The sequence below is a fragment of the Typopeltis vanoorti genome, chromosome 7, assembly GCF_054136105.1.
Source record: "Typopeltis vanoorti isolate ZY-2024b chromosome 7, IOZ_Tvanoo_1.0, whole genome shotgun sequence".
Lineage (NCBI taxonomy): Eukaryota > Metazoa > Arthropoda > Arachnida > Uropygi > Thelyphonidae > Typopeltis > Typopeltis vanoorti.
In genome coordinates this window covers 26209430-26224373 of record NC_143555.1, presented here as the reverse complement: position 1 = coordinate 26224373, position 14944 = coordinate 26209430, and the positions used below count along the sequence as shown (strand labels likewise).

Below are 14944 nucleotides of genomic sequence, written 5' to 3'. Positions count from 1 at the left end.
TTTTGGTCTTTTTTGTTTCAGTCACCCCTATTATGTCGATCTGGTACTTATCTAATTCCTCAGCTAGCTCCATTTATTTGCCATTCAGGCGTCTTACGTTAATAGTACTGATCTTTAACTCTGGTGATGTGGAGTTGGGGTTTGTTTTCAGATTTGTTCCAGTAGCTGACTTTTCGCTGTTCGCCCTGCTTTCCTGGCGAAAACAATGGGGGCCTTGTTTAACCGGGCGACACCCCAGCCGGCATGAAATTTTGTCATGTTGTACCATCATTTTTTATTTTGGTTTAACCAATAAGAATACAGTTTGGTCGGCTAAATCCCAAATTGCTAGCCCCATCCTCGTTCGTTCAGTATCCAAGTAGATACCCAACAGGGGTGCACCACGAGAAGGTGAGGATTGGACATTAGGTCAGAAGCCCTAATGTCGGTTCTCCGCATTCCTTTAAAGGCTATGTGGAGGTCTCCTCTCAGTTATACAGCTTTGACCCTTAAGCACCCCTGTACTTTACCACCCTGTATTTTACCATCATGAGATAAATGAATAAATAATAGATAAAAAAAGAATACCTTAAATTTCATTTGTAAAGTGAAAGGTCCTCTTCTGAGTAATGATATCATTTTGCATTTGATGTTTGACTTGTCACTAGTCACTATTAAATATGATACCACAGTATTACTTTTTAAGGATCTATAAGTGTGTAGAATGTGCTTTGATGGATTCTGCCCCCCCCCCCTCTTTCTTTGTGACTACAGTGATCTATATCTTTATTATGTATCCTTTAAATAAAAGTTTCAAGCCATCCTTAATTTGGTATGTCATTTAATGCAGAATCTTGCATGCATTTTCCAGACAGTTGTGTAAGGTACATCCATGTGTCTTAGTACAGCACTGCAGGAACCAATACCGTTATTTGTGGCTTTCTCCATGACAGTAGTAGAACTTCATTCACTTGTGAACTTATTGGTTTGCGATCTATGTCAGGTCTAACTTCCAACGATCCTGTTTCTTCAAAGAAGGATCATTTGTTGCAGAACATACATAGATGTGGACCTTGTCAACATATGATGAAATTTGCAGTGTGCAGCAACAGCATTGCAGTTGTTTAGGTGGTACTGCTTATGAACAAAGTATGTTGAACAAGGTTAATGCCATCATTCTGGATGCTATTAACAACTAGAATGAAGGGAAAAAATTTTGTGTTTAAAACCCTCCAGGCACCTGCTGAGTTGCGTGTTATGCAAATTCCAAGCATTTGGTGTTTACAAACATCTGGTGGTAAATTTTGGATGGAACTACTTTTTTCCCTATATTACTACTGCATGACATGCAATGTATTCCTGCAAAGTTTCACAGTATTTGGATCATCCAATGATCCAAATGCTGTGAAACAAGGTCTTCAACAGGGATACTTTAATTTTGATCACCCTGTATTTTAGTCAGAATTAATGGTCATTCTCTTGAATAACTATCAAGTCAAGAGTTTATATTCTGATCTCATATTTTCCAGTTTATGCAACAACCTTTTGTGTGGTATCCTATCAAATGCCTTAGCAAAATCCAACATTATTATAATGTTTCCATTCCCTATATCCAAATTGGCCATAACATTGCATTAAAATATGAGCAAATTGCTAAAACATGACCTTTAGTAAACCCATGCTGATCCTTGCAGAGTATAGCTTGTTTGTCTACTCATTTCTGTATGTGATTTCTTACCAACTTTTCTAAAATCTTTACCACCTTCAGAGATACTAATAGGTCAGTAGTTAAACATATCAGTTTTTGCACTGCCCTGGTTCAGTGGAACTGTCATACATTCCTTCCATTCCTGTGGTATCATTCCTGAGCTGAGACTCAAGTTATACAAACATGTGAAAGGCGTAGCCAATTCAGTTGAACATTCCTCTAGAAAACATGGTGATTTTCCATTTGTCCCTATTGACAAATTGTTATCCAGGTTATGCAACAGCTCTTCACATTTTCATGCCCCCCCCCCCCCCCACTGCTTCATCCAAGGTAGCATTAGCACTATACACCATGTGACATACAATTAGTTGATATTTCTTAGCAAATTGAGTACAGGAAAACCTCACTTAACGCGACTAATTAATCCATCAATTAATGTACGCTAATTGAAATTGCATTAAGTAAATAAAATAAACAATGGGAATAATTATAATTTATCTATCAGTTAGAGTAAATTTGGAAAAAAAATTACAGTATAAGCTATATTAGAAATAAAATCATCGAAGTTAATAAAAATCAATTGCTTAAATTTTTATTTAATGTCTAAACATTTGATTGAGCTACTTTCTAAAAAAAAAAAAATTAAGTAAAGATGTTTGAATAGTGGTTTATTTTTTCATCTTGTCATGCAGTTTGTGATCATAGCTGGCGATCACTTTATCAAGATTTTCAGCAGACTTTGAAGCTTCGTTCCGTATCAGGATCAGCAATAAACAAAATTTCCTTAGCATACTCCAGGTGAATGAAAACTAGCTCAAGCTCTTTTGCAGTTAGCTTCTTAGTCATAACATTCTCTTCCTGTTCACACTCCTTATCTTCTTCATATGCACTCTGTTCTTCTAGTTGAAGGAGATCATTCTCACTTAAGAGTTCTGAATGGGAATTGAGCAAGTTTCTCACATCTTCATTATCCAGTTCATTAAATGCAAGTTCTTTTCCAATTGTGCTGAATTCTTCAATAATGTTAGATCCTGGATTTTGCGCATGATAAACTAACATAGGCTTGAGTTTAAAGTTGTCTTCTACATTTCCTCCTAATAAATGCATAAGACGATTTTAGATACTTTGTATTCTTTTTGAGATGCTTTAGTTTTAGCTAGGAAAGTTTTTGTTGGCATATGCTTCCAACACAGACCAATTTCATTTCTGTTGAATATTTACCGATCATGAAAATCACCGTCCCTAATTATCCTTTGCACTTCTTCAGGAAACTTGGTTCAGAATCTTTATCAGCACGAGCAGATTCCCCAGTTATTCTTCCGTTATGCGGTCCAGTTTGATTTTTAAAATGGTCAAACCATCCTAAACTTGCAGTAAAGCTTTCACATCCCTCTTGAAATTTGGTCTCTTTCAATGAGGTAAAAATATTGAGAGCTTTTGCCTGAATATACCCCATGCTAAGAGGTATTCTTCTTTGGTTATAATCCTCAATCCAGCCTGATAGAAGACGCTCCATATCAATCATTAAATGGCTTCTATTTTGGGTGATCTGTTGTATGCTTAAAGGAGTAGCAACTTTTTCTAATTCTTTGTATTCTTTGCTCTTATTTAATATATTCTGAACTGTAGACTCACTGTATCCCAGGTCTCGCACAATCATTGTATTACTAGCAAACCTTTCATGTCTCTTAATAACTTCTAGCTTTTCTGCTTGCTGCAGATTGGCAACAGAAAATTTTGCTTAACGTAAAATTTCTCATAACGTAAAAAAATTGTGTTAACTGATTAATCACTCACTTAAAGTGGGAAATAGTATCATTTCACTCAATTGTGCTAACTGATTATCCCGCATATCGAATTCACATTAAGCAAGACTTTCCTGTACTCATTAATTGCACAATGTCATTAGCTTCTGACAACTAGAGTACTATCTGCATTCAGTCAGGTTATTCTTCCACATTCATTCTTTCTTTTGCTTGTGGCATAATGATAAAATTCTTTTGGATTGTCTTTAGCCTGCATATCCAATTTCTATTCATATCATATTTAGCTTCCAATACAATACTCGTTACTTTTCTGGCCTGCGTTTTCATAACTGCTGTCACTCTTATTCTCACAATATTCTTTCCACATCATGTTCTTCTTGTGGATCTCTTACTTAATAAGGTTGCACATCCATTTCGCTCCCAACCTATTTATTCTTCGAACACTAGGGTTACATTCAGATACCACTTCATTAAACACTTTTTCAAATATTTCCATGTATCGCTGACATTTTTCCCAATCAGTAAATGGCATATCAAACCCACCCATTAAAAATATCAGAACCTTATAGCAAATCAGTGGCATTTATTTGTATATGGTATCAGTTTGTTGTAGAATTTGCAGCCTCTTCTGTGTTTTGGTATAAAAGAAAGAAAAATGTGTGGGCAAGAGAAGAAGGAGTAAGAATGAATCTGTTGATGAATTAACAGAATGACAAAAAGTTTATTTCCTGGTTTGAAGTAGGAAAGCTATATTAATTAATGCTGACTTAATTCCTGAAGTTCTTATAGGTAAGAAAGCATAGGAGTGATGTCATCAGAACATGAGGCAGAACATCTACAAGAGAGTGATTGGAGTGTATCTCAGATGAGAGAAGGGTCTTGAGTTAGGTTGCTCTCAGATTATCCTCTTCTGGATACACTCAAGTAGGTAGGTTTCAGGTACCCCATGCCAAATGTTTGAGAAGCATTATATGGTCGGGCAGTTCTGGGATTTATATTTAGGTATTGTTAGCATTATGGTGTAAGTGGAAATTTGTGTCCTGACCAGAACCATCCACCTAAATTTTTGGAAGCTATGGCTGAAATGTGTTTGTGACAGAAGGACTTGAAGTCAGCATGTGAAGACAAATCTGATCTTATTTGGAGATCTGGGTAAGGGGAAAAAAATTTTTTTTTGAAAAATTAAAGACAGAAACTCAAAGTTAAATGAAATAAATTTATTAGTTGTAAAATTAATTGTCTTATATTTCACTGGATTTCAAACCAGCATCTTCAAAGCACAAAGCAGCATGTTATAATTTACATGCGACAAAGAGTAAGAGAAACAGCTCCAAATTGTTTTACTTACCACTAACTACCTCTAGAGGGGATCCCAATACCTCTTGGGTCTTTAGAGGTACTTGCTGGTTGGTAGCGTTAGTTATTTTATGTTATTTAGTGGAAGAGGTTAAATTTTAATCTGAAAAACGTGGGAGAAATTAGATTTCAGGCTGATCACTTCCACTTGTTTTTTATGTGCATTCGCATTACAGTTTTTATGTTGCATCCCCAATATTTATTGACTCCAGAAATATTGGAATCATTAACTTTTGTCCACTAAACCATCAGTTTCAAATCAACTCTTCAGCATAAACACACAATTGTGTTTCTCTTTCTCATGTTACAATGCTTCCATCAGTGGTATGAATCACGAAAAAAAAAAAGGAAAGAAAGAAAAAGAAAAGAAGTATAAATAGAGTAATAAATAGTAATTTAGGTTTCAGGATATTGCTTTAAAGTGATTTTGTGCCTTTATTTCAGAATTAAAGTGATTTTTTTTTCTAGGTATTATCATTTCATCACATGTAATGACATATCTGATAAGTTTTTTTTATTATTATTATTTTTCTAGAATCAGATATTTCTCAGATGGATAGACAAAAATTCCTAGGGTACAACACAGTTCAATATTGGCAGAAAAATGGAAAATAAGGAAAATCAAGCTGCAATAAAAATTGTAAGTTTTTATGCTTATTTACAAATGCTTCTAGATGTATTAAGACTAATAGGGGGAGGATTGAACTTCAGCCATTGGTTAACACTAGTGTAAATAACAAACACGAACAGTTTGTTTGAAAGATTTTCACACATGAAACATAGTCGATGATGAGGATATCCTCCTAGGGACAAAACATAAATGGTACATAGAAAGGCTAGAAGATGGCAGTGGATAGAATGTTCTTTGGTGTGCATAAAGCTAGTAATCGTAATGGACACTTAAGTATCAGAATACAGAGATGAGAAGCAGAAGAACATTTGAAGGAATCTATGGATTAAGAATTTAATATGATATTATTATTATTACATGACACCTCCAAGGACTCATCGAGGGAGGCACGCTATTCTATAACTCTCCACCTCCACTACTTACTTAATCCACCAACTACATGGAACACCACTAGTATCTATATACAATGCTATCCATCCACCATCATTAGTATTTTTTTGTCTGTAAATTACACTTGTTCTCATGGTTGGTTGGTCCATATGCAGGATGTTTATTTTTTTCTTCAGTTTTCATGTCACCTTTATCATCTCTAATTTTACAGCACTCTTTCTTCCATGTCTGTGGTTTTTTTAAAACAGTCAAGAATATTTGGCCACCTTCCTGAAAGTTTTAAAGCGAAGAAAAGTTGAGCAGCTCTCAGATGTGAATTGTAGACTAAAATACACAAACATTATTGAAGAAAAAATGAGAGATTGAGAACAGGAACCAAACCATGGAGTTTCACTGGCTAGCCCTTAAGAAAACGTTGATTGATTCAGCCAGAGAGGCATGTGGTGAGGTTGTCTGCAAGGATAGAAAAATTAGAACTCCATGGTAGACACAGGACGTTAAAGAGGCAGTGAAGGAAAAGAAGAAAGCATATAGAAAGTTCCTGGCAAAAAATGTTAGCTTGTGCTTTTAGAGAATACAGAAAGAAATGTAAGAAAGCTAAACACTATGTAAAACTAGCTAAATAAACGTCATGGGAAGACTTTGGTAAGCACATAGAAAATAAATATCAGGAAGGTGTCAAAATATTCTGGAGCTTTTGAAAAAGCACAGACATGGACGAAAGAGTGCTACAAACGGAATTAGCGATGATAAAGGTGACATGAAAAACTGAAGAAAAAGATATCCTTCATGTATGGAGTAAATTGCTAAATGAAACAAACAGTGACAGCACAGTGGTAAAAAAAACACTCAGCAGGCATGCAATCAGGAATACATATCCATACTTGAAGTAGAAAAAGCCATCAAAACCCTGAAATGTGGAAAGGCAGTGGGAGTAGATGATATTCAACCAGAAATGCTCAGGTATGGAGGTCTTACAGTGGCTGCACTGCATAGTTCAGAAGGCCCAGACAAGAGGGTCGAATTCCAGATGGTTGGAGTAGAGCTCTCATAGTACCTATATATAAAAAGGGAAATAAAACTGAATGTGAGAATTACAGAGGTATTCTCACATTCAGTGAGAATACCTCTCACTGAATTTTTCCCTACTGAGTGTTCATGGTAGTATTTGTGCAAGTATACTTGAGAAACTGTTGAGAAGTATTGTGGAAGGGAAGCTTGATGAAGAATAAGCTGGGTTCAGGCCAAATAAAGGCTGTCAGGATCAGATTTTCACTTTAGGACAAATAGAAATCGTGGGATATAACAAAGATCTATATTTAAGTTTTGTAGACCTGTGACAAGGTGCCAAGAGAAAAGCTATTCAAAATGCTACACTTATATGGTGTCAGTGGGGCATTATATCAAGGAATACTTTGTCTTTATTTGAGTTGAAAGTCAGCAGTTAGAATTGAAGAATGTACAGGAAGATGGTTTAATGTTGAATCTGGTGTCAGACAAGGATGTACATTATCTATATGGATCACATTATGAAGGAAAGTGGTATTAAACCTGATATCAAAATTGGGGATGTTAATATCAGCTCTTTGCTTTATGCAGATGATGTATCAATGAAAATCATAGAAAATATCAGTGCTTCTGCATTGATACTTTCAGTGCATTGTGAATGGAGAGCCTACAGAACGAGTAAAACATTTCATCTACTTAGGCATGATTTTTAGTGAAGATGGTAAATTAAATAATGAAATAGACAATGGAATCAACAAAGCTGGTATGGTAGGAAGTCAACTGAATCAATTTATATAGAATAAGAGAGAAATTAGTCAAGACACTAAATTAGCTGTATATACGAGACAGTGTTCAAACTAGTTTTAATTTATGGATCTGAGACTTGAGTAAGAAGAAAACACTTGACCAAAAACTAGAGACCACAGATATGAGTCCTGAGAAAGATTAGGGTCAAGAACAAATGGCATCAATGGCAATATCATATTAAAAACGAGGATATTAGATAAGAACTTGACTTTGTTAGCATCCAGGAATGTGTTAGCAGAGGTAATCTCAGGTGGTATGGGCACTTAAACAGAATAGCAGAGGAAAGATTAGCAAGTTCTCTCAGGAAAAAGACCAAGATATAGGTAGATTGATATGCTAAAAAGTTCCTTAGAAGATAGAAATATAAGATCTGATAATGTTGGAGTCTTGACAGGTAACAGATTGATTTGGAGGAAAATTATAGATAGGAAGTTAGTAATGATGTAAATTTTTCCTCTAGTACTATCATATCCTGTATACCCCTTTTGGATACATGTCAGGAATTTGATGATGATAATGATGATGAAGATTGAAATTATTACAAATTATTGGAATCTCGTAGGTACATCATTTCAAATGCTTTGCATTTCATTTTTACAATAATAATATCAATAATGTACACATTGCAAGTATGTGATCATATGTGTTACAAAACCAAAAGTAATAATTGGAGTCTTGACAGGTATTATATCAATTTTTTTTTTACAAACATTTCCAAATATATATCTTATATGAAATAAAACTTTTGTTTTAACAGTAAAACAAAATAATTTGTTTTGCTGCTTAAATAATGAGGTTCTTGCTGATCATTATGTAATGATTAATTATTTACAATTTCTGAATGAGTACTAGTGTCAGAATCATCTGATGATAGATATAATTTCGAATTTACATTTTCCAATTCATTATATTTACAAATTTCATTATTGTACTTTTCAAATCTTTTACTTAAATTACTTGAATTACAGAATCATCACTATCAGAATGAAATTCTACAGGCTGAGATTGTTATCTTTATGAACTAAATTAAGAGACATTTTCACATTCCTGTGATTTATTTAACTGTAAGTTAATGAACCCATGATACTCTGACACTATTTCATCCATGTTTTGTTTTGATTATCTTCACTTTTATGTTGTCCATTATCTGAATCTGTTCTTTGGAGTTTCTAAAATTTTTTATATGATTAGGTTTTGTTTTACCAGGATTTCTTAATTTTCTCCTTTGCTGTGTATTTGAATTATGAGGTTCAAAACTATTCCCTTTCTTACTATTTGATTGTGAATGAGGTGCACTTCATTTTGATTCAAATGATTATCCCTAGATGATTTATCATCAGATCCTAGAGATTTAGATAGGTAATCTGCTACTACATTTCTTTTTCCTGGAATATAAGGAATATATCAATGTTATATTCCTGCAGTTCCAGTTCCTACCTAATTATACGTTGATTTTTATCATTCATAATACTTAGGAATGAAAAGGCTGGTGATCAGATCTTATTTCAATAGGTTTTCCTAACAAGTACCTACATTTTCTCAAAGGAAATGTATCACAGAAAATGAGTATTATCAAAATTATGTGCATAGAGCTCATACGATCTGATCTTCTGATTCCCTTTTGTTACTGTAGATGCCCAGTGAACATATACTATACTATATGTTCACTGGGCATCTACAGATGCCGTATGGTCACTCCGCTGCTTGAATCAATGTAGTCCTGTTGTTTGCTTTTCTGTAGGCCTCAACTCTCTGAAAATCAGTTACTCCATACACACACACACCATCCATCCATCTTATTGATGGTCTACCCCTTCCTCTTTTTCCAGTAACTTTATCTTCTATTACTGTCTGAGAAGTCCCCTTTCCATCCTTTCAGTGTGTCCAAAATATTTTAACTTTCTTCTGTCAATATCCTTAAGGAGCCTTAAAGTTCTACTGATCTTTTCTAACACCCATTCATTGCCTTTCAATATATGATATCCTCAATAGCCTTCTGTAACACCACATCTCAAAAGCAGATATCAGTTTCTTATCTGACTTCTTTAGATTCCAAGTCTCACTTCCATAAGTCGCTGTTGGAAAAATGACTGCATCCAAAATCCTCAACTTTGTTCCCATGGAGATAGATCCATCCTTCCAGATTTTAGACAAGTCTCTAATGTTGTTTTAGCCATTCCTAACTTTCTTCTGACGTCTTCTGAACATCAGTTTTTCACATTAATAATGGATCCCAGGTACTGAAACTTGCTGATTTCTTCACTTCTTTCTCCATTAAGGTACACTTGTATGTCAAGAGCTTCCCTGTTTGTATTTCCTTCAAGAACCATAATCTTTGTCTTGCTAGGATTGAGTTGAAGTCCTCTGTTATTACTGATCTTGTTAACTTTGTCAAGTATAAGCCTAGTTCTTCCATGTCATTATAAAGGAGTATAGTATCATCAGCATACCTCAGATTATTGATCAATCTACCTCCTATCCTAATTCCTGTCCTGAGCTCATCCATTGCTTCACCCATGATGTCCTCTGCATATATACTAAACAAGTGAGGAGAAAGTAAACATCTTTGCCTCCTTTTCCAGCCTGAAGCCAATCAGTTAATCTAACACCTGTTCTTACTGTGGTTTCTTGCTCCCTGTACAAGTTTGCTATCAACTTGATGGTGTGTTGAGGAAAACCCATTCTTTTTGTTACTTCCTACAGTTTCACATGCTGAACACAGTCAAAAGAATAGTCTAAGAAACACATTACCAGAGGGAGTATGAATTATTTATATGATCTGTCTAAGGCAGAGGATCTGATCTCTGGTGCCCTTAAATTTCCTACAACCTACTTGTCCTTGGACATTTCTGCCTCAACTTTGGTCTCAATCCTATTTAGAATGATCTTCAAAAAAATTTTGCTTGCATGAGATATTAAAGTAATAGTTCTATAGTTCTTGCATGCCTTCATATCACCTTTCTTATCTAGTGGTATGAAAACTGACTTCTTCCAGTCTCTAGGACATGATCCTGTCTCCCATGTCCTTGTAATCAATCTATGAAACACTTAATTCCTCCATCTCCTGGGGCCTTAATTAACTCTGGTGGGATTTCATCTGCACCTGGATCCTTATTGCTTCTTAACTGCTCTTTCAACTTCATGCCTAAGTGGAGGAGGTTCCAAATCAAAATTTATCTGGTGAGGGCTCCCTTTTGTTAGATGAACTGAATTAAAGGCAATCTGATATATAATGGATTCAACAAAACTACCATTCAAAAATTATTGATAATTATCATCTTTCTATCAGACTACAATCTTATGTGAAAATAATTTCAGTACCCTACTTTAAAGAAACTTTGGAACAAATTGCAAGGATTTTTTGTAAATTCAATCTGTATGCCTCCTTCAAACCAGCTTGGAACAAATCATCCAAACCTAAACTTATCTGCAATATCATATCTTCAGCTTCTACTTAGGCATGTGCTGATATACACATGATTTATTACTCACTATTGTGATTCACGTTTTGAATGTAGTTAATGGTGTACCAAGTTTTGAAAAAGGTTAATGGTACAGAGGTACTCTGAGCCAGTTTGCAAAACCTATTGTCCTGTTAATTGCTTCTGATGTCTTGACTGATTGACTGCATGTGGAATTTGATTGATCCACATATGATTGTAGTATAAGTGAAAATACCATCTCACATAAATGTTGCTGTGAAAAGCACGTGCCCTTCCCACCTGCCTGCACGCGCACACACACAAAACATTTGTTTTGCCTATGCTGTTTTAGAATTCGTGGACAAAGTACTAATTGATGATGATGATCATCATCTGGTAAAATTTTGAACGTGCTGGAAATGCTACAATAGAGTTGATTTTCATCCAGGCTCCATACAGCTGCTTGGGAAGGCACTCTCTTCCACTGCACTCTTATATGTTCTAGCTTGTGAATTCCATGCCATTGAACCTAGTATGTTTTCTTCAGTTATATGACTTCAAATGCAAAGCATGTCCTTTTATGTGTTATAGTGCTATTCATCATGGGAAGGTCCACTACCCAGACCAGTTTCAACCTTTATTGATGTCTCATCAGTAAGAGCTAAACCTAGAAGAGATGCATAGTAATGCAGAAATCATATATATCTCATGCACAAGTAGGAAAAAGGGTTTAACATCTTATTATTAAAGTACTGGATTAGATAAAGGAGTCTGCGTGGTTAGCCTAGTGGCTTTGCACTTCGCAACCATATACTTGTGGAAGGAGTGTCCTAGGTTCGATTCCCGTCTACGACGTGAGGAGCTTAAGGATCTTCTTCAGCCATAATCAAGTTCTGTCTTGGGTGTGGACAGCAGGGTTTTCTCACCAGTTTATCTGGGGTTTTTCATCCTGCAAGCAGGCAAACTGGCCCTGTGAGCACACAGGGATACAGTCAGGAATTCTTAAAGGCATAGGACTGACCATCTTATCTTCGTATTTCGGTTACAAAATCTAAGCATGCTTGGAAGGTTGTGGGACTTAAAGGCCTGTTAAAGCCATTTACATAGATAGATATGGATTAGAGCTAGTTGCAGAAAGTTTTTTCACTTTTAAATTAAATGAAAAATGCCAATAGATAATATTATTTTTTTTATTTCTTTATCCAAGTATAAGTCTGATCTATAGTATTTAATAATATGGTGATACACCATTTTATTACTTATATATAGGTTACTTGTATATAAAGGCTAATGACTTCAAATACAAAGCATGTCCTAACCACTCAGCCGGCCTGGTTGGCTGAGTGGTTAGCCTATCTGCTCTCTAGCCAAAAGGCTGCATGTTTGAATCCCACCATGGGCATGGATGTTTGTGATTGTCTGTGAAAATACTAGTGGTGGTGGGCAGTAGATGGCATTTGTGTAGATGATGATAGTTGTAGTTTGTTGGTGGATTGAGTGTTGGAGACAGAGAGTTGTAGAGGAGGTGCCCTCCATCGATGAGTCTGGACTCCCTGGAAGTGTCATGTAATAATAATAAGACTAATAATAATAATAATATATGGGACATACCCTCATTAGCCAAAATGTTATGACCACTGTACCCTTTTCCTGCCAATTAGACTTTGCATTTAGCCTCTCATGGACATCAGTAGGTCCTCTCATCCCCATTGAATATCCATGATCACTAATTCTTACCTGGGGATTGTTTTGGACCAGGCAGTGCATATTGGTAGTATGGTCCAAAGGATCTGGACTCCTCCAGCAAAGCAATATCACATGGCTTGAAGTTTGTATATCTTGAAACAACAGCCACATGTTGATGCCAGCTCCTCGCTCAGTTGCTGACCTCCGGGATGGTATTCTGTCTAGTTGATTCAGCATACTTTAGGATACTTTCCATAGTCTAGTGGAGTCAGTACTAAGATGAGTGGAAGAAGTTATCTTGGCTGAAGGAGGGTCAACATGCTACTAGGTAGGTGGTTATGATGTTTTGATTCATGAGTATATGACCTGCATTGATTTAACCTGGCATCTTTCTTAGTTTAGCATCTACTGATAAGACTTCAGTAAAGGTCAAAACTAGTCTGGGTGTTCACACTTCCCATAAGGTTTTTGCATTATGGGATACTGTAACAATTGATTTTAAGTCATTATCCTCTACATTGTGAAGATTTATTGGCAAGCTCTGTTTGTTCATTCACACTTGGGTGAAGTGTTAAAATAAGAATATAATTTCTTCAGTATCTAGTATGCCTTTTTCCAGATCTTCAAAACTTAAATACAGATCCTTGTTACATTACATTCCCACAATTTCCTAGTAATTTATTAAAATGCAGAAATCTGATTCAACCTCTGTTTGACCTGAACCCAACTCGTTCTTCTCCAAGCTTCTCTTCAGTAATTTTTCCTAACTTCTTAAATATGCTTGCATAAATCTTACCCGGAACACTAAGTAGAGAAATTCTTCAGTAATTTTTGCATGCAGTATTATTTCTCTTTTTATAGATTTATTTATTTCATGTGGGGTTCCCCCCCCCCTTTCTCAACCGTCCGTTAGGACTGGTTGAACCCTCCTAATGAGGGTTTACCTATGTATTTTATGACTGTAGATCATCCAGTTTGCCTGTTCTGAGGGATGAAAATCCCGAGTTTTCTGGGTTAAAAAGCTGGCTAAATTACCTTTAGTCAAAAGAGACCAGGTAAAGGTTCCTCACATCATGGATGGGAATTGAACCCAGGTCTTTCCGACCAAAGGGCTTTGTCTATACTGACTTGAGCTACGGAGGCTCTCTTGTTATAGATAGGAACTATGAAAGTTCTACTTCAGTTAGCCTAGATTTGACTTTCTGAATTATGCAGTATAACTATGTAAAACTTTTATACCTCCATTTCTGTATTTCAGGCTTTTGCTAGTTTTTTCTGCCTCAATTATTGATGTGTTCCTGATTACATTTCACTTTAATATTTCTGCCACTTTTTTTTTTCTTGTCCACTACTCATTTCATTTAAATAGCCTTTCACAATAACAACTTCACATATTCAGGATATCTATAGTTTGTTTTCATGTCACGTCTATCATGTGCGATTCCTTTTACTGTATGCTTTCCTCCATTTCTAACTTTTCAGTAGCCTCCAGAACATTATAAAAATCAAGTGGATAATAAATCCAGCATTATTTCAAAGCTGAATACAGAAACTTTAAAAAAGTTTTGCATGAAATTTGACCGGAGAGCTTATGGGAATATGCTCGCTGACATTTCCGAGTTGCCCTAGCCGGACCGTATAGGAGACACGATTGCTATGCCCAGGCATACGTGTATTCATCTCCTATTGGTACATTTTGATAAGGTTTCATTGTCCTGACAGCTGTTTCAAACTGGTTGGTTTTCATCAGAAACCAAGCAGAAACCTTAAGAGAGCAAAAATTCTCTTTCAATACTAAGGAACTTGAAACGCAGGAGAGGTGTATTTTTCGTAAGCGAACTCTCAGTCAGCACGTAAAGGTATTTACTAAAATAAAGAGTCAAGACTTCAATTTGGTGATGCAAAAATTATAAAAACAAAGTGGATATTAAATCTAGCATTATTTCAAAGCTGAATAAACTATAAAAGTTTCGTATGAAATTTGACCAGAGAGCTCATTGGAATACTCTTGTCGGCATTACGAGTTGTCCTAGTCGGACCTTATGTTATGCCCAAGCATCCATGTATTCGCCTCTTATTGGTCCATTTTGATAAGGTTTCACTGGCCTGACAGCTGTGTCAAACTGGTTCTTCAGAGACGACTTTTATAGTTTCTGTATTCGGCTTTGAAATAATGCTGGATTTAATATCT

The 14944-nt window shown here is 35.7% G+C and overlaps 1 long non-coding RNA gene across 1 annotated transcript in view; it reads left to right on the top strand.

Annotated features, from left to right (window-relative positions):
* LOC150104531 (uncharacterized) overlaps window positions 1–14944 on the top strand; it is a 77719-nt gene that overhangs the window by 41430 nt on the left and 21345 nt on the right. Inside the window, exon 2 of the long non-coding RNA XR_016548601.1 lies at window positions 5345–5449. This is a non-coding gene — a long non-coding RNA (uncharacterized LOC150104531). The remainder of the gene's footprint in view (window positions 1–5344; window positions 5450–14944) is intronic.